This window comes from Cebus imitator, unplaced genomic scaffold (assembly GCF_001604975.1).
Source record: "Cebus imitator isolate Cc_AM_T3 unplaced genomic scaffold, Cebus_imitator-1.0 Scaffold578, whole genome shotgun sequence".
Classification (NCBI taxonomy): domain Eukaryota; kingdom Metazoa; phylum Chordata; class Mammalia; order Primates; family Cebidae; genus Cebus; species Cebus imitator.
In genome coordinates this window covers 107,353-123,396 of record NW_016107893.1, presented here as the reverse complement: position 1 = coordinate 123,396, position 16,044 = coordinate 107,353, and the positions used below count along the sequence as shown (strand labels likewise).

Below are 16,044 nucleotides of genomic sequence, written 5' to 3'. Positions count from 1 at the left end.
CAAACCACATTGCCATGTGTGTACCTATGCAACAATCCTGCATGATCTGCACATGTACCCCAGAACCTAAAGTACAATTAAAAAAAAAAAAAAAAAAACTTTGCCATTCCACTGTTTACAATAGCAAAGACCTAGAACCAACCCAAATGCCCATCAATGATAGACTGGACAAGGGAAATGTGGCACATATACACCATGGAGTACTACGCAGCAATAAAAAACGATGACTTCATGTCCTTTGTAGGGACATTGATGAATCTGGAAACCATCATTCTCAGCAAACTGATACAAGAACAGAAAATCAAGCACGGCATATTCTTACTCACAGGTGGGTGTTGAACAGTGAGAACACATGGACACAGGGAGGGGAGCATGACATACTGGGGTCTGTTGGGGGTGTGTAGGGGAGGGACAGCGGGGGGTAGGGAGGGTGAAGAGGGATAACACAGGGAGAAATGCCAGATATAGGTGATGTGGGAGTTGGAGGCAGTAAACCACATTGCCATGTATGTACCTATGCAACAATACTGCATGATCTGCACATGTACTCCAGAACCTAAAGTACAATTAAAAATCAATCAATTAATTAATAAAAAGGTGACAGTTCTCAATTTAAGGAAAGAAAAAAGTATACTAAGGTTGCTAAGATCTATGGTAAGAACAAATCTATGAAACCGCAGAGAAAAAAAAAATTGTGTTAGTTTTACTTTCCCAACTCAAACTGCAAAAATTACAACACAGTGTGTAGTAAGTGCTTAGTTAAGATGGAAAAAGCTGTGAAATTTGTAGGTAGAAGACATGAATAGGGATGTGTTGTGCTGATGGCAAATGGGTTCAGTTTCAGGCATCCACTGGGAGTCTGGAAAGGAACATATCCTCCACAAATTGAAGAGAACTACTGTAATCTGTAATTAAATTTCAAAAGCTAAGACAAAGATTTTTGAAAGTAGCAAAACAAAGTAACTTGTCATTTACATGGAAAGTTCTTTAACACTAAAATTGGGTTTCTCAGCAGGAAACTTGCAGGCCAGGCTAGAATGAAATGATATATTCAAAGTGCTGAAGGAAAAATACCACCAAGAAAGAATACTATCCCTGGCAAAACTATCCATTTGAAATGAGGAAAAAAGTGACAGACTACAATAATATTAACAAAAGTAAACTTAATAGACACAAATGAATGTAAAGACATTCAGCGTTCATGGATTGTAAGACTTAATATTGCTAAAATGTTCATACTATCCAAAGTGATCTACTGATTTGATGCAATTCCTATCAAAATCACAATGTCCCACTTAACAGACATAGAATTTAAAAAATCTTAAAATTTTTGTTGAATCACAAAAGACCCCAGATGGCCAATCTTAAGAGCAAAACTAGAGGAATAGTTTTGATTTCAAAATATGTTACAAAGCTACAGAAAATGAAACAGTATGGTACCAGTATAAAAACACATATATACCAGTGGAACTGGACAGAGGACCCAGAAATAAATCCCTGCATATACAGTTAACTGATCCTCAGCAGGGTGCTAGGAATACTCAATAGGAAAAGGATAGTCTATTCAACAAGCAGTCCTAGAAAAAATGAATATCTACATACAAAAGAATAAAATTGAATCTTTGTCTTAGACCATACGCAAATAGTATTCAAAATGGATTTAAAACTTAAATGTAAGACCTAAAACTGTAAGACTCATATAAGGCAACATAAGGAAAAACATTCTTGACGTTGGTCTTAGCAATGATTTCTTGGCTATGACACTGAAAGCATAGGCAACAACAACAAAAAAAGCAAAAAGACAAATCAACTACATAAAAACACAAATCCACTGTTTGCGAAGGAAATGGCAGAGTGAAAAGGCAAACCATGAAATGGGAAAAACAGTTTTGCAAATTACATGTTTGATAAGTGATTAATATCCAAAATATAGGAAACTCAGCTTATACAGCTCAATAGAAAACAACAGCAACAACAATGAAACCCCAAAATGAATAAATAACGTAATCAAAAACTGGACAAAGGACATGAATAGGCATTTCTCCAAAGAGGATATGCAAATTACCAGCAGGTATAGAAAAAGACTCCCAACATCACTAATTATTGGAAAAATACAAATCAAAACTTCAGTGAGATATTATTATAACTGTTAGAATGGCCATAGTAATAATGGTAATAAATAAATTATTTAATAAGAATTGTTGGCAAAGATAAAGATAAATTAGGACCCTTGATCGTTGTTGGTGGGAATGTAAAATGGTACAGTCCCTGTAAAACACAGAAGTGCCTCAAAAAGTTAAAACTGAATTATGTTATGATCCCACAATCCCCCATCTGAATATTTATCCGAAAGAACAAAAATCAGAATCTTGAAGAGATATTTGTATTCTTGTGCTTACAGTAACATTATTCACAAAAGTCAAGACATAAACTAAATGTCTATCAATCCATCAATGAATGAATGGATAAAGAAAATGTGGTACATGCATACATATGAATAGAATGAAATATTAATCAGCCTTAAAAGAATGAAATTCTGTCTTACATAACAACATAGATGAGCCTTGAAGACATTATGCTAAGTAAAATAAGTTATTCACGAAAAGACAAATACTGCATGATTCTATGCATATAAGCTATCTAAAGTAGTTAAACACATAGGTGCATAGAGTAGAATAATGGTTTAAAGGAGCTGTGGAAGATAAAAAAGAAGAGCTACTATTCAATGTGTATAAAATTTCAGTTATGCAAGAAAAAAAATTCTAGAGATCCTCCCTATAACACTGCACTTGTAGTTAATAACACTATACTAAACGTTTAAAAAATTTTGTTGTGAGATTAGGCCTCATGTTGTGCTTTTTTTTTTTTACCAACGATAAAGAAAAATAATAGAATAAAAGACATCAGAAGAGAACAACTCAATTATCTCAACATTTTACAATGTAATATTTTTACAATTAGACTACGGACTCAGGGACTTCTCTGCACCAATGTAGATACACATGGATTATAAATTTAATTTGATATTGTTCTTTTTTTCTTGAGATGACTAGAGTGCAGTGGCACAATCTTGGCTCACTGCAATCTCCCCCTCCTGGGTTCAAGCAATTCGACTGCATCAGCCTCCTGAGTAGCTGGGATTACAGGCATTTGCCACCAAGTTCAACTAGTTTTTTTTTTTTTTTTTTTTTTTTTTTTTTTTTTTTTTTTTTTTTTTTTTTTTTTTTTTNTTTTTTTCCAGTAGAGATAGAAACCAGTTTCACTACGTTGGTCAGGCTGGTCTTGAGCTTCCGACCTCGTGATCTGCCTGCCTAGGCCTCACAAAGTGCTGGGATTACAGGCATGAGCCAACATGACTGGTGATGTTGTCCTTACTTAGTATTTTCAACTATTTTTATTTTCTAATTATTAATAATATAGTTTCTCTAGATTAGTTGGCAGAGCTACAAACGTACAGAATAACTCCAAGTATGTTGGTCATAGCAACATCCTTTAAAAGACAGAGCTCTAAAACAGGAAAACAAGAAATAATCCTGACTAAGGACTTTTCCTCCCAGGACATCTAGTTAGCTATTCCTCTCCTATTTCCCGGAATGATGAACTGTTCCTTTGAAAAATGCATTGCTGGGAATTATACAAACCTGAGTCTGAGAGGATCAATGTAGCAGGAAAGCAGCCTTAATCATCTAACAGCAATGGGAACCATACAATTAAATATGAACAGACAACCCAGAATAATTATGTTTATGAGACAATTTAGTACCATAGAAAATGACCAAAAAATCCAAAACAGAAATATTTACCCTGATGAAAAAAGCAGAGGTTATTTAAGTAACATAGAATGGTTTAAAAGAGCTTTCTAATTAATAAATGCAGAGGAACTTGAGAGGATATTAAAACCATAAAATGAGAACTGATGGAATGAGGGGAAGAAAGTATAAGATCACTATTAGAGAGAGAAGGCAGGAGAAATGGCAACATATAAAGGAACAAGAATGAGATTTTATCAGCTTCTATTACTAATTAATGACATCAGAAGCTAGAAAACAATGGGAGCAATATCTTTAATATTTTTAGGGAAATTGATTTTCACATAGTGCTTGATACATGGCTAAAATATCAATAAAGTATGAAGATAAATCAATATTATTTTCAAACACAAAAGTATTCAGAAAGTTCATGTTCCAAATACTCTTCCTTACAAAGTTCCTTTAGTTACTCTAGTAACTATACAAACAAGAAAAGGTAAATAAAACATAGAATCTGAATTCAGCATAGTAGAACCATGAAGAGAAGTCCTCATATTAAGCCTAAGTAATAAGAGTAAAAATCACTAGTCCTTATCGGTACAAGAGTACAAAAGCCTTCAATAGACAGAGATGCAGGGGGCAGGTACTGTGGAGGTAGAAGGAGTCACTTGGCAGAAAAGAAAATGTAATTAGGATCTCAGGGGAGATTATAATATTTCAAAAACAAATGATGCAAGAGAAACATAAAAGTAATTAAAAACTCTGCAAGAAAAAGCACACCATGATTTCATGACTACTGTGAAATCAGGTAATGGCCCAAATAAGAAGTTATTTAAAATATCAATTGATTTGAGACTACTGGCGGAGTGCAAAGAAAAAAAAGGAATTAATATAAATGTGTTTCTGAGAACATTTTCCTTTACGTGGCCCAAAGTGTCTTGACATTAGAGTCCCACAGAAGGAAATTTATTTTTGTTCCAATACTGAAGGATACTTACTTAGTCATACTAATGCAAACGCTCTTAACTGATTTTCAACTTTGTGGGTTTTTGTATTCAAGCAATGCACAGTCACAAAGAATTGACTGTGGTTATAGAAGATAAACATTAAGAATTTTAATCATGCAAAAATAAAAATGGAGCTGTCAGATGATAAGTCTCAAAAAGCAGAAGGAAAAATAGTATTAAGAGATAATATCAAAACTTTATGGAATAGAACCAGATATAAAATTATTATATTAGATTGCAATGGTAATCAATAGAAAAGATAAAACAGTAATATAAATATCAAACCTTGTTATTACTAGAAAGAAAGGACAGCAATCAGGCATGTGAAGTGAATACTTACCTTCATATTACGGAGTCAATAGATATTATCTAAAGTTGATGAATTAAGTTAATAAGATATATTACCTAGAGTTATAGAAAAAGTCACCAGAAGAATTAAAAACAGAAACGAGAGATGCCTCTGGGTCTAGGGCTGGGGATAAAAATATCTTTTATCATAAAGTCTTCTTTACCTGTTATTTTTTTAATCACCATATACCCAACTTAAAAGCAACAACAACAAGCAAAGAAATAAAACCTCAACAACACAGAATTCCCTAAAGTCTGTAGTTTAGAGCATTACATCTATAATGATGAAGGTGGGTAAGACTAGAATAGATTCCATTGTTAAACAATCTTGGTCAAACGGTATACCCTTTCAGTTGTAAGATGAATAAATCCTGGGCATCTAATATACAGCATGCTGACTATGATTAACAATACTGTATTGTACATCTAAAATTTGCTAACAGAGTAGATCTTAAATATTCTCACCACAAAAATAATAAATGATAATGAGATGATATTGTTAGGTTTTGGACCCCACCCATATCACATCTTGATTTGTAATCCCCAGGTGTTTAGGGAGAGACCTGGTGGGAGTGATTAGATTATGGGAGAAGTTTCTCCCATGCTGTTATTATGATTGTGAGTTCTTCCAAGATCTGCTGGTTCCATCAGCATCTGGTGTTTCCCCTGCTTGCACTCGCTGCCTCTCGTGGCCCCATGTGAAAAGGTCCAAGTTTGCTTCCTCTTCACCTTCCGCCATGACTGTAAGTTTTCTGAGGCTTCCCAGCCATGTGCGATTGTGAGTTGATTAAATCTTTTCTATTAATAAATTACCCAGTCTCAGGGAAGTTCTTTAGAGCAGTGTGAGAATGGACTAAACATTAGGTGGGCTGATCCCTGTGTTAACTAACTTGATTGTGGTAATCATTTCAAAATTTATGCATATGTCAAATCATCACATTGTACACCTAATATTTATACAATTCTATTTGTCAGTCATACTTCAACAAAGCTGAGAAGAAATGAGCTTGAGAAATATATTCCCTTTGAAGATTCATAATGCACAACACTATACTAAAACTCACAGAAGATGATATGTAAGAGATCTAGTAGTTCCTAAACTTCTCTGACCAATAAACCATCTTGTTGCTTTTCATAACTTTTTACCAAGGAACTATCTTGTTGCTTTTAGTAACTTTCTACCCAAGAAACAACTGTTTTTCAAAACTCAATCTCAGAAACACTTTTTAAGAATAATCTACTCAAAGAGGAGGAATGGTCATGAAACTGAAATTTTCCTACTTGTAGTTTAGTTTTAAAATGTAAAAAATTATTTGTAAATGACAAGCAACAGTTCATCACTGAAAATGTTTTTTCCTTTTTATTCACTAAACGAAATCTTCTACTTTTAAGCACATTGTTTGATTTTCTCTCTCTTATTCCAAAATACTACATTTAAATGTAAATTAAAACATGGATCTGTCAATTTTGATTACATTAAAAATATATCCCTAAACTTCTAGTAAATTCTACAGTACACTTGTTAACACTACCCCTTGTTATCACACCCCAAACTCAATTTTTCTGAAGATATTACCTTGTTAATGTTTATCTCTCATCACTGTATCCATATTATTCCTATATTTTATTTCCCTGCTCTCCAGACCCAACACAAAAAGTTCCAGGAAAAATTTCTATCACCCTCCTTCCTGCCCAACCTCCAACCCAGTCACCGCATTAATGCCAAGGTAATCTTAGGAATATGTGTTTAAGAAGAATATACTCATCATCTTTCAATGCCTCCTCCCTGCCTACAAGATAGCATGATAGGCAAAACCTTTTTCAATCTGAGAACAAATTCTCTTTATAACCTTGTATTCCATATACTTCCCATGAAAGTTGAAAAGAGTATTCCTGCTGTATTACTTCTCTAGTAATAGGGAACCACTCTAGAGAGAAAATTATGTTTTTGTATATGTTATTCTACCATCATCCCATCCTTCTCCCATACCCATTTCATTATGTCTACTAAGCAAACTAATTCTTTTCTAGGCCCAGATCAAGGGTCACCCTTGCTTAGAAGGCAGCAAAGAAGATACCTGATACTAGGTGGGCTTCTGCACAACACTGGGCTAGACACAGATTAGATAATTAATCATAAAAACAGACAGGTCCAGGTTGAAAATGGAGGCAGCTGTGCCTTCTGGGCTTGTCAGCTGCAGGGTCAGTCCTCCCCAGAGCTGGGGGCCTCTGCTGAGTGGTACCCAAGGCAAGGAGGGCTCAGCTTGCCTGTGAAATGCCCTCATCTACTCTGTGGCTCCTGGGGTGGGAGTGAGCATGCTGAATCAGTTCCTGAAGTTGCATCACCCAGAGCATAAGAGACCAGAGTTCATCGCCTACTCTCATCTCCCATCAGGTCCAAGCCCTTCCCCTGCAGAGATGGTAACCACACTTTATGCTGTAACTTTCATGTGAATCGGCCTCCAACTAGGTATGAAAGTGAATAAAAAAATCTGGACCACTACCCTGGCACTGGGGACCACAGCACTGGTTGGATCATTACTCTGCACACAGACCAGCAAAAGTATAGGGAACCTTAAGCTCACCTTCTTCACTTGTATCAGATGATGACTGCTATGTTAATCTTCCATCCCCTAGCTTTTGGTGGGAGATGGCTTAAATAAATAACTTCAAAACAAAACAAAACACTATCAAGCTATATTTCAGAAGACAAAACTGAGGAATCAAGCAAATTGTCCCAAATTACATAATTTATAAACAGCTGAGTGGGAATTCTGCCTGGTTTTAAAGCCCATTGCTTTCTACTTCTGTTTCCATGCCCCCGCTTTGTACACACTAAACATAGCTGTCAGCATATCAAATTGCAATAATTTATCTATGTTTGTTTGTCACCTATTAGGATCCCCATATTTTAGAGGTCAGAAACCCTAAATCTATTTCTGCATTCCCACAATATGGTGTTTGATTTAAAGCAGGGATTAAATGAATAGATGAATCAAGATAAAAATAAGAAATTTTCAGAATCAGAAAATGCTATTTATTAAGATTGGACTTTGTTACTACTCTCTTGGTACATTGTGATGACATATTAAAGACAAGAAACACAGCAGAATTTGTATTTGCCTCCCATTTGATTTCTTTTTGACTCTTACCATGTTCCTGAAATTTCTGGCATGGGTTAATCCATATGAAAATTTAGACAGAGCTCCCAGAAACCTAATGGATTAAGATAACTCATTATTTTATTGAAATAAGGTTCATAAAGGGAAACAATTTTTCAGTCACAGACCGAGCAAAATACAAGGCTGGGACTTGAAATGAAGTAGTTATTTTGCTAAGTCATGTTTACCTTCCTTGCCAATATAAAGAGAGATTTTCATAATACTTTGAGACATGTATAGAGGAATAGGTTCAAGCAGATTTCAGCACAGCTCAGACCAAATGGAACTCTTTATGGCTATGTGCCATCACGTTGCAAAACAGAAGGAATCTATTCTTACTATTAAATGGCCAACTCCCACCAGAATCCATATTTAATATGTCCATGTAACATTCCATGCTTGGTTGATTATTTCTCTTCACACATAAGAAAACATAATTGGTGGTAGGTAAGAGAGGGAGAATATGGTTCAGATTTAGAAAAAAAAAAATTAGTATTTAAGTGTTAATTGGGTGCTTAGCACTCTTCTAAGCATTTTACAATGTTAAATTATCTTCTATTCGACCCTTTAAGGTAAGTGCTACGATTATATTTGTATTACAAATTTTTTTTAAAAAGTAAGGCTCAGAAAAGTTAAGTAAGTTACTCAAGCCTCATGCTATGTAGGAGGTGGGTACCAGAATCAAATGAGCCAGGGACACTGCAGTGCCATCTCTCAATCATTACTTCTCTTTAAAATAGTCACTCATCTTTCCTTATCTCGAATAAAACTTGGCTGCCCTCAAAAGGCAGCAGTTGCTAAGGCAGGCACAATGGTTGGCTAATGCAATCATCTACAACATTGTCCCTTAGGCTAGGCCTCTGAGAACAGCTTGAGAGCTGGAAGGGAGAAAATCCATGGAAGATGAACCTTGGGAACCATCTGAGTCTCATCCCCAAGAAGCTAGTTATGTTATAGAAAAGATAAAACTGACTGTTATGCTCACATAAAATTAATTCCACAGTTGTTCTTTAACAATGAATGCATTTGAAGTCTAAAAATAACCATTGTAAATGAAAACAGTTGGTTTATTAGAGAAATGGGGATCTAGATTTTTCCCTGCTCTCTCTCTCCTGCTTTTTTTTTTTTCTTGTATGTTGGCTTTCTGTTACTCTTGCAATGATACTGTTAGATTTTTTCCCTAAAATTATTAAAAATATTTATAATACATAAGAAATAAATGCTTCTATTCTGTGTCCCCAAAACTCCAAGAGGAGGAAATTACTAAGATTAAAGAATGATGGTTAATAGAGTTTCACAAGAGTCTTAAAATGCAAATAAAACATTTACATGGGGAAAAGCAATGTCTTTTTAGTGCACTAAGCAATTTGCATTACAACTTGGAGCAACTCATCTTCTACATAGTCTTGCTTACAAAAGCTGAGTACATATACAGCAATAGTAGGAATGTAGTTTTCATTATGAAAACTATAAAAAATAAATGTGTGAATATAAATGATCTATTCATTGGCAGACTTCAGGAGTCCTGAAATAAAAGCCAAAAAGCAAGATGGTGTACAATTATATTGCTTTTGAGCGTTGATTTATGTGATATTCTGGTGCTGGCAGGAGTTCCTAGTTATTATTGCAGCTTAACAAACATAGAGCAAAAAGAGAATTTGGCAGTTACTGTTCACTTATTTCTTATTTTTACAATATGCAGCAGCTGACAAAGCTGTAGTACCATTTGTGCATTCTTCCTGTAGATAGTGAACAGGTACCTACTATATATGAGGCATTGCAGAAAGGGTTGGGAGTGGGATAGGTGTGTGAGTTTAAAGAATGGTCAGAAGAGTGTGTGTGTGTGTGTGTGTGTGTGTGTGTGTGTGTGTGTGTGTATTTCATGTCTTGCCCTGAATTGACCTTCAAAATGTTAGAGACAAACACAGCAGACATCCAAAACTCTCTTCAAGATGGCTTCTCTGCTGTGGCTTTATACTTCCCTCCTTCTCTTAGTTGAATCTCTATTTTACAACATAGAGAGTTTCACTTCCTTTCTGATGGCTTTTCTTGACAATTTTCAGGTAGAATTTGCCAGAAGCATTTGAACCAGAGCAACTCCATCTTGAATGGAGTAAAATAAGGCTGAGACCTACTGGGCTGCACTCCCAGAATGTTATGCATTCTTAGTTACAGAATGAGATAGGAGGTCCTCACCAGATACAGATCATAAAGACCTTACTGATAAAACAGGTTGCAGTATAAGAAGCCGGCTAAAACCCATCAAAACCAAGATGGCGAAGAGAGTGACCTCTGGTCTTCCTCACTGCTCATTATATGTTAATTATAATTCAATCTTCTGACAATTCTTTCAACTCACTTCCCTATGCTACTCCCAGCCCTTTGTGCAAGACACTCTTAAAGACACTCTCATCAGGGCCATGACAGTTTACAGATGACGTGGCAATGTCAAGAAGCTACCCCATGTGGTCTTAAAAAGGGAGGAATCCTCAGTTCTGGGTAACTGGCCACTTTTTTGCTGGAAAACCTGGAATAATCCATCCTTTGTCTAGCATATATTCAAGAAATCGCCATAAAAATGGGCAACTAGCAGTCCTCTTGGCTGTTCTGCCAATGGTGTAGTCATTCTTTTATTCCTTTGTTTTCTTAATAAACACTTTCACTTTAGGGACTCACCTTGAATTCTTTCTTGCACGAGATACAACACTCTCTTGGGGTCTGGACCAGGACTTCTTTCCAGTAAAAAGTCTATCACTCTGTCCTTTATGTCTCTTTATTTCATGGGACTTTTTGCCCTCATATATTTAATATTTTCATTTGCAAATATCTCAAATCTGCTACCATTGGATTATTAGCTCTTTGGTGGCATTTCTGTACCCCTAGACCTCAACAAAATGTCAGGCCCATGGTGGGTGCTCAATAATATCTGATAGCTACAAGAATGAAATATTTACAATAGAAGGCAGATGGTAATTTAGATTAAAGTAAGAGCCAGCATGATGGGAATATGGAGATGGGAATAAATTCTAAAACCGTCGTCAGGAGAAAGATAGGTTTTGATGGTATGACAGACAAAGAAATCACCCTACAAGAAGAAAAAATTACAGAAACTATTATTAGTGAAATATGGTCATGCCAAGCTTATGGTAAACATTTTCTTATAGGACCAAAGAGTGAGGGGTGGGCAGGGGCTGTTTTTATCTTGTGCTTACTACCTTGCATATTCTTTTTCTCTTTTTTTCAAGAATTGAGTAATTCTGATTCATTTACATTACCTGATCTTTTAACTGAATCTTCAACTTTGTTTTAATGAGTATTCACTGCTCTTTCTCACATCATCGGTTCTTTCCAGGAATCTCTTTTTAATTTTCCTGTCTTTCCTTTCTCTTTTTTTTTTTGGTCCTACTTGGAAAATCTAATTTCTGCATTCACATTAATTCCCATCTACATTAATAACTCACAAGTGGAACTCTCTGTGTGAATCTTTCTCTCTTCCCTGTACTTGCTTATTTCCAGCTGTCTCCATTATGTTTTCCTCTCTGTGTCACTTCTAATCTTAACTGAACACAATAAAATATAGGCACTTCTTTTTTATTTTTTTGAGATGGAGCCTCACTCTGTTGCTCAGGCTGGAGTGCAGTGGCACTGTCTCGGCTCACTGCAACCTCCGCCTCCAAGGTTCAAGAGATCCTCCTGCCTCAGCCTTCCGAGTAGCTGGGACTACAAGCACGCGCTACCATGCCTGGCTTATTTTTGTATTTTTAACAGAGACGGGGTTTCACCATGTTGGCCAGGCCTGCCCCACTTATTATTTTACTCTTAACTTTCATTTTTCTTTCTTTTCTCCGCCTCTGTCAGTGACTATATCTTCTCCATTTCCAATGCTTATAATTGGTGACATATTTGATCCTTAGCTCTCATTTATATCATTCATTTGGGTTTCAATTCTGTAACAAATATAAATTGAATTTAGGCAACCTTATACCAATCTCTTCTCTATTAGGTGATCATCAGCATAGGTATAGGTGCACAGATACTAAACACCCTCAGTTTTGTAGATATCATACTTGACTGTAGGTATTCTAATAATTTGTTTATTGTGTTCTTTTTTTCTCTATCATCTATCTGTCTATCTTCTATCTATTATGTATCTATATCATCCATGGTTATGAGGTCCTTATTTTGGTAGTAAAAAAGGCTTAACCTAAAACTATCAACTGTCACAAAACCAACGCATACTATTCCATTACCAGAAATAGTCCTCATTTAAACAAGTGAATATGAAATGTACTAGAAAACCATAGATATGTGATTTTTAATTTTTTAGTGTTTTGTCTGGTTTTGCTTTGCTATTTTCTACAGAAAACTTCTTAAAAGTGCTTCAAGGTAACACTACAAATGGCATTAAGTTATATCAGGAATGTTAGAGTGGTTGTACTTATTTTAGGAATCTATCTCCTAAACAAAGAAGAGGAAAGCCTATTTCCAGACATTTATGAAATAAAGGAGAAAGCCATTGATGTGTGCAATTGCTTCTCATTGATTCTTTGCAAGGAACAAGGTATTATGTAGATAACTGGGCTCATTAGGATCAACTATAATGGAGAAGAATTGACTACTGTCACGATTTCTAGTGAGTTCTGTACCAGAAATGAAACTTGTAGAATTTTTCAAACAAATGCCACTTTGCCATGTTTTCAACAGAACTGAGTATTTCACACACCACAGAGAAGGGGAAGAACAACAGAAACAAAAGACACACAAAATAATACTTTGCAACCGGAAATAAAACAAAAAGAACAGCATCATCTGGTTGATTCTGACCCACAAGTTAATAAAACCTTGGAGATTTCCCATAAACCTGCACTACCATAAAACAGTTTTAGCTCTGAGTTTTGCTACGGCGATTTCTGAATATATAGCATGACCTTTATGAATAGGAAAATCATGTGAGAAAGTTTCTGAATGTCTACCACAACCAGACTAACAGACAGTTTGGTAGGCTTTGTTATTTGTGGTATTACCTTCAAATACTTGTGTACGTTATTCGGCCAGCCGGTCGGCCAGCCTGTCATCTTCTGCAGGTCAACTCTTTCATTCCTTTTCTAAATGTTCTTTTAGACATTGTTGACAAATTATATGTTATGGACTGGGCATCACCCACACCGCTGGTCTGCCTCGGAGATCATAAATTTCACTTTCCTTCTCTCTGAGCACCAACATACAGTTCAGGTTTCTCATGAAATTCTTCAGTATCTCTGGACCTTCAACCTTACATAGATGTGCTGTCATATAGTCCTACAGTTAGGTCTCCATGTGCTTCTCTGTTTTGTTTTCTCCTTTAGGTGAGACAGGAAGGCTGCAGCAGGCTGATGTCTGGTATTTGCCTTCCCCCAGGTCCATTAGACTGTGGAAAATCCTGGTGAGTTGGGCTCTGGAAAAGTAGTTTCCCCTGAAGACAAGCCTTGTTAAGAACAGAATGCTCTGGGAATATTTGGAAATGGCTACTCCTTTTGTCATCCCACCCTGTTTTGTGACGCCTGTGAGAACATGCCTCATTTAGCTCTTGAAGGTAAAACTCACTAGAATGTGGGGGCACTCCTAAGACTGCCTGGGGGCAGAGTTTTGAACTCTCCAACTTAATCACACTGAGTCTCTAGCCATTTATCCATTACAATTCAGGTTTTCCTACCCTGGCACTGTCCTGCCAAGATTTCTGGTCCCGGACTTCTGTTCTGGTAAGCTTTGATTCTCTGCATCTGCTTGCCTGTTTCTTCAGTTCTGGGAGTGGTGGTGTACTCCCTGACCTCGGTTCTCTGATGGACTTAAAAGGATTTGCTGAATTCCAGTTTATTCAGCCTTTTTCTTGTGTGGACAATGAGAATAATGACTTCCAAGCTCCAGACTCTTCACATCCAACCAGAAAATGAAAGTCTGACATCTGGTCTCTAGAACTACCTGTGTTTGCTTCCTATTATCCCTTTTCTGTTTTCTCTTCTCTATCCAATGCCATTCCAACCACTCACCTATACAACGAAACCGCAGTTCTGAATCAGTCTCCCTCTTTGACATCTCTGCCCCTGAACTACTGAGGAACTTTAAAGAAAACTACCAGGCTTTCAAGACCTGACACACACTCCTCCCTCAGTATTTCCATACATTGTTCCTGTCTCTATCAGTCTCTTGACATCTTAAGGTACAACTCTTCCTTAGCCCCTTCTACCCAAGTGAACTTGTTGATTCTGCTTCTTAAGAACATCTCTTCTCTTCCCATTTACATTTACCATTAATGAAGCTATTGTAGGAATATCGTTCCCTGCCCCGATTCTAGTAATAACTTTCTAATTGCTCTCCAAGGCTTCAGTCTTGACCTTTCCAGTCTATTTCTCCACAGTGTGGCTAGACAGATGGTTCCAGTACATGCATTTAATTGTGGTGTTTCTACCAAAAATCCTTCATTCTTCCGTCGTCAGGATTGGGTCCATACTTGAAATGGGCTCAATGTGGTTTTCTAAGGCCCTCATGATGTGGAGTCTTCCTAGCTCTTCAACCACGGCACTTGTCATTTAGCCCTTTATTCTATTGAACCACATTGTTCACCTCAGTTTTCAAAAGGGATGATGATTTCCCGTATCTTGGGAAGTTCGTATGAGCTGAACTCTTTTATATAATATCCCAAGTTAGATATCAATTGTTCGAGTAAGAATCACCCTCTAAGACGGGTACTTCTTTGCTCTCCCTTAGAACCTTGTTCTTTTTTTTTTTTTTTTTTTAATTACAGAATGTGTATTTCACTAAATTTTATTTGCTTCTTATCTTGTCTCTTTTCCATAAGTAAAAGACCTTATCTCTTATTTATTACTATATCCTCAGTATCTACAATTGTGTCAGTCACATAAAATGCATACAATGAATATTTATAATGAGTGACAAGAGACTGCCATATGGAATTACATAAAACATGAAATGAGGTTTTTGTCTCTATATTCTTAACCTGCTTGCTGAACTTATATGCTTATGTTCTTACTATAACCTGTAAGCCATTAGACTCAGCAGAAGTCACAAACAGCCAGACTGCAGGCTGAATGTCACCCACAAAACTGTTTGTTTTGGTACTGTCCACGATTGGGAGAAGATAAAGCCAACATTTAAAGAGGAAGAGATTAAAATCCTAATGTCCAATTGATCCTAAAAAATAGAAAACCTGTAAACACAGATCCCCAAAAAAGCTTTGGTGTCAGTCAGATGAGAACATGCATCAATGGACATTTGTGTTGCCATTTAAAAACCTGATGTTAAATTGGGCAAGTTTTTCAATGTCTCTAAGTCTTAATGCACTTCTTATTAACCAGGTATCATTAAGTAAAATTCAACACAGCTCTCACATTTTAACTCTCTGATAGGTTTATCACTTGAGACAGAAAAAAACTTCAGCTTCTCCTCTTTCCTATTCACCTGCACTCTTCTTATTCTCAAAAGTAAGGGAGCTGGGCATGGTGGCTCACACCTGTAATCCCAGAAATTTGGGAGGCCAAGGCGGGCAGATTTCTTGAGGTCAGGAGTTTGAGACCAGCCTGGCCAACATAGCAAAACCCCATCTCTACTAAAAATATAAAAAAATTAGCTGGGTGTGGTGGCATGCACCTGTAATCTCAGCTACTTGAGAAGCTGAGGCAGGAGAATCACTTGAACCTGGGAGGAAGAGGTTGCAGTGAGTCAAGATGGCGCCATGGCACTCCATCCTGTGTGACAGAGTGGTGAGACTCCACCACAAACAAA

The 16,044-nt window shown here is 36.5% G+C and overlaps 1 long non-coding RNA gene across 2 annotated transcripts in view; it reads right to left on the bottom strand.

Moving 5' to 3' along the window:
• LOC119469134 overlaps positions 1 to 16,044 on the bottom strand; it is a 477,229-nt gene that overhangs the window by 446,926 nt on the left and 14,259 nt on the right. The window lies entirely within an intron of this gene.